Source organism: Macaca fascicularis, chromosome 10, assembly GCF_037993035.2.
Source record: "Macaca fascicularis isolate 582-1 chromosome 10, T2T-MFA8v1.1".
In the NCBI taxonomy this organism is placed as follows: domain Eukaryota; kingdom Metazoa; phylum Chordata; class Mammalia; order Primates; family Cercopithecidae; genus Macaca; species Macaca fascicularis.
The window spans coordinates 53,107,491-53,112,783 of NC_088384.1; the positions used below are offsets into that span (position 1 = coordinate 53,107,491).

General features: G+C 34.6%; 1 non-coding gene across 1 annotated transcript; it reads right to left on the reverse strand.

Annotated features, from left to right (window-relative positions):
* Positions 1-4,923: 4,923 nt before the first annotated feature.
* On the reverse strand, positions 4,924-5,027 carry LOC135965800 (U6 spliceosomal RNA). The gene has a single exon (XR_010578913.1). It is a non-coding gene; the product is annotated as a U6 spliceosomal RNA (small nuclear RNA).
* Positions 5,028-5,293: the final 266 nt, after the last annotated feature.

Below are 5,293 nucleotides of genomic sequence, written 5' to 3' on the forward strand. Positions count from 1 at the left end.
TCCTTTTCTCTTCTAATATCATAGGCATGCTTCTAGGGTTTCATTTAAAGTACAGCATCATAGAAATATCTCATAATTTAATTGGCAATGGATGTGTTATAAGACTGTGTTAATTACTTAATAGATGAGAGTATTTTAAAAGAGATTTCACATGAAGTCAAAAATACCCACTACATACCCATAAAAATGTAAAAAACCAGACCTTCTATTCCCTGTAACATTTAGTTATCATTTAGGTTTGAGTGTTCAAAGATATGCATATCGTTCAAGGATCCTTTTTTGGTAAAGGAACATATAAAATCTCAAGCAGATAAATTTGCATAGGGATGGTCATGACATTTTGACAAGTTTAGGGATGACACAGAAACTGTGATGCCTGACAGACGTTAGTGTCTGGTTCATTATTGTCATAGAAATTTTGTTTAAAAATATATTTGACAAGCTTTGTTATGTTTGATGCAATTGAAAAATATTGTTTGTGCAATTCCTTTGATGATTAACTGACTAGAGTTTTGATAATGCCATTGAAGAGAAAAACAAGGAAGCATCATTCCTAGAAACAGGTACCCAGCAGCACAGAAAATGATCCACATTTTTCAAATTTACCTTGAATACAGCTGTTGGATGAACATAAAATTTGAATAGTTGGAAGAAAAATGAGATATGGAGCCTAGCATTTATAATGAATTATCAAATGTGAGTAATTGCACTCAGTTGAACCAAAACACTTAGATTTTTGAAACTGACTCATCATTGTAATAACTTCCTTTTAAAAGCTGTTTTGTGCCTAATAATTTCATATATCATCAAAGTGCTTTGAAACATAATCTCTGCTATTCGTTTCATTAGATAAGGAAGAAGTGAACTTTAAAGTAAAATTTTCCCTGAAAAAAAATCTATTTTTACATGATATAATGATTACCACACTATTTATTCTGACTGTCTGGATTCATGATCTGGCTCTACCTGGTAGCAGCTGTGTAATCACAAAGCAGTTTTTGGAGAAAAATTTGGTTTGCAGAAGGAAAATTTACCAAAGAGAAAGAGCATGAGATTATATGCAGGATGGAGGTTAGACAGAAAAGGAAAAATCTTGATTTCACGCTTGCTGATATGTTAGTTGTTCAGGGCTATGACCCAGAACCCAGGACCTGTGAACTTAAACTCAATTGGCATAATTCTTCCTATTTGGGATAACCATGGTATCTGATTTTATCACATCTGCAGGGGAACAATATTACCAGTACATACTATTGCCTCTCTCAAAGAATAAATGGCATTCATAAAACTATTGCTTTTTCCTAGAGTTATAATAAGAAAGGGGAGTACAAGAAGGCACTTGTTTGATGTGACTCTGTCTTTCGTTTTACGTCTTCTAAACTTCTTAATTTTGATTGATTTCCCCTCTATACCTAGTGTTTATTGGAACAACTACTTTCCATTAAGTAGGAAGAAAGACTTTTATATACTGGGATTTACAAACCCTTATTTTTTTTATTTTTTATTTTTTACCAGAAACACTAAGAGACAGGTAACAGCTGGCCATTAAAGAATAAAGTAATACATAAAAATTTCACCTGCATTGGTTGAATTTAAGACTTGGGCAATAGTAAACCAAGCTGTGAGGCATTTTGAATTTTCAGGGTCACATTATGCAGTTGTGTCAGGAGACTATTTACTGGTGAGCAGAGACCCCAAAAATGCAGGCCTTTTGAGCCTTCTAAAATCTGTGTTTATCATTCCATAGAATGTCAAAAGTTTTACTGCATGTGTTTCTATTTTGTTCAGTTTTGCATGTTTTTGAATGCATATAAATGAAATCATACCATAAATATTCTTTAAATATAGGTTCTTTAATTAATTATCTCTAAGATTTGACCATATTGTTCCATTTAGCCATTATTCACTGGTTCTCCTTCGACCTACTATTCAATTTTCTGGATATAATACAATTTATTTATCATTCTCCTGTTTATAGATATTTAAATGTGTCCATTTCTTCTTAATGCAAACAGCGCTACTTAAACACTGTCATAGTTTTCTTCTGGTTACATACAGGTGGCTGTTTCTAGTTATATACAGGTGTTGTGGTCTGATATATGACCCCAACACAAAACAAGAAATTTGTTTTACTTGGCAATCAAGTAAACCAAAAGTTTCACAAACATCAGAAGTAATCCTTATTCAATGCAGTCTCATATTTTTATTCTATTGTATTGTATTTATACTCTATACCATGTTATTTTAGGTTGTTAACCTTCTGGTTACCCTCCAGGGTCACAACCATAACGCTAAGAACATAAAAGTTGAAGTTTATTTAACTTGACGAATGAATTCAATTGAAGGCTGGTTCACTTTTACACCCATTTATTTGAGATTCCTCTTTTACTGAATGTTGGGCATTAGAAGATTTCCTGCCAGATGGGCATCTTATAAGTATGCCGTATATATACAAATGTATATATACATATATACATTTTTGCACATACACACACACAGGATTATTTGTCAATTTCAGCAGGAGTTTAGTATCTAATCTGCAGTGTGGCTAGAAATGGAAGTCCTCGCTTTTTGGAATCTTAGGAAGTGAGACATATTAGAATTTGTATTTCCAGAAGTACTAGATGACCTTGTTATGGAAAAATTTCCCATTAAAAACAAACAGATACTAGACAAAATATAAAAACACATAAAATTATAGCTATTGGTAGAGATTACAGATCTACCAAGGTGGCAAGAAATTAGAACACAATCCCACAGAGTAGCAAAGCCCAGGTTCTCAAGGAGAAGCTATCTGTGGACATTTGCTACTACTTCATCTGCCGCCAGTCATTTGCTCACTTAAAAGCAGCCGCTGAAAGGCTGAGAGAAATTCAAATGTAAACATATGGGTAAACAGAAATGGATATTGGCTATATAAGGCAATGATAAAAGAAGCATTTTGGCAATATATACATCACATGGCAATAATAGCACAAAAGGTGGGAGAAAAAATGAAATTAAAGTAATACAGTCCTTATGTTTTCTCAAAAGTGGTAACAGTATTAACATATATTAGATTTTAACAAGTCAGAAAACACATCGAAATCACGAGGACAACCCCAAACGGAGATTTAAAGAACGTAGAGCTTACATGCTAATTAGGGAAATGGAATTAAGCAATAAAGGGTAGCTACCAAAAACTACATCAATTGTTACAGTTATTGGGAAAATAATATTTTTTTCCCTGAGAGCTTGGAAATGAATGAGAATACCTTCTATTACCATTTCTTTTCAACATTGTATTCAACATCATATTGCAGGTTCTAGCCAGTGCAATAAGGAAACAAAAGGTATAAAAATGAGAAGGAAGTAGAAACTCATTATTTGTAAGTGACACAACTGTGTATGTAAAATATGTAAATGAATCCACATATGAACTTAAAATTAATAAGTACATTTAGCAAGGTCAGGGATCAATATTATACTTCTATATATGAGCAATAAAGAAGTAAAATTATATTTAAAATTCATACCACTTACAAAAGCATAAAAATTGTACATAATATAAACCACTTAATGAATATCTACCAAAATGACTAAAATTTAAAATACTGGCTAGGCATGGTGGCACACACCTGTAGTCCAAGCTACTTGGAAGCCTGAGGCAGGAATATCACTTCAGCCTGGGAGGTCGAGGCTGCCAGGAACCATGATCTCACCACTGTATTCCAGCTTGGGTGACAGAGCAAGACATTGTCTCTAAAAAAAAAATAAACTAAAATAAAATAGGCTGGAAGGAGTGACTCATGCTTGTAATCCTAGCCCTTTGGGAGGCCAAGGCAGGCGGATCACCTGAGGTCAGGAGTTCGAGACCAGCCTGGCCAACCCATCTCTACTAAAAATACAAAAATTAGCTGGGCATGGTGGTGCATGCCTGTAATCCGAGCTACTCGGGAGGCTGAGGCAGGAGAATCGCTTGAACCTGGGAGGTGGAGATTGCAGTGAGCCAAGATCGCACCACTGCACTCCAGCCTGGGTGAAAGAGTGAGACTCCGTCTAAAAGAAAAAAGAGTAATAAAAATAGAATGAAATAAACACTAACAATTGTAAGTGTTAAAGAGGATGTGGAGCCGTCAGAAGTCTTCTAGCCTGTGCAAACCGACTGTTAGTATGCAGGCAAAAGAGAAGCTTATAGGTGTTTGCCAAGTGTTTGCAGCAGCATTATTTATAATATCCCCAAACTGAAAATAGCCTAAATATTCATCAATAGTAGATGACTGACAATAAACAAATTGTGGCATATTCCTAAAATGTAACACTAAATCACAATGAAAATGAACTCACTATGGCTACCTATAACAATGGTCATGAATCTCACTAAATTTTATTAAAATGAAGAATCCCAACACAGATAAATACAGATTTTATGATTTCATTTTATAAAAGTTAGCAAAACTGATCTATGTAGCTAGGAGTCAAGATAATTGTTAATATGGAGGAGGAAGGTCAGAGATAATAACTGAGTAAGGACATCAGAGCGACTTCTAAGGTCCTAGTAATACTTTATTTCTTAATCTAGGTGGATATGGGAAAAGCTAGAAATGAATTTTTATTAATAATCCTTATTTTTCACTCCTCTCTCTGAGCTCTTTGTCATATGACTTTAGAGTTTCTCTGATAAAGGCAGAATATATCTCCCTATATGACTTGCTTTAATTAATAGAATGAGGCAGAAATGAAGGTATGTCTGTTCAAAGCCTAGGCTTCAAAGGCCTTCATACATTTTTTAAATATTTCATTTTAAATGTCTGTGGGTACATAACAGATGTTTAAATATCTCATGAGGTACATGAGATATGTTGATAGAGGCAGGCAATGTATAATAATCACATCATGGGAAATGGGGTGTCCGTCTCCTTAAGCATTTATCCTTTGTGTTACAAAAATCTGCAATGCTTCATGCATCTGTGTGTCATCCTTACGCAGAGGCTATGCTAACCTCTGTAACATTTCAATTTTAGTGTATGTGCTGCTGAGGTAAGCACCTGCATGCATTTCTATTTGCTTTTTAGCATTTCTGCAATACTATGAGTAGAACATGTCTGTGTTAAAATACAACAAAAGCAGGGTGGATGGGCTGTAGAGCAGAATATACCAGATGTCTTACTCTGGTTGTGTTGTTGTAACAAAATACTTTAGACTAGGTAATTTATAGAGCACAGAAATGTATTTTTCATGGAGGCTGGAACCCAAGATCAACGCACCAGCAGGTTCAGATCTAGTAAGGGCCTCATCTCTCTTTCCAAGTTGG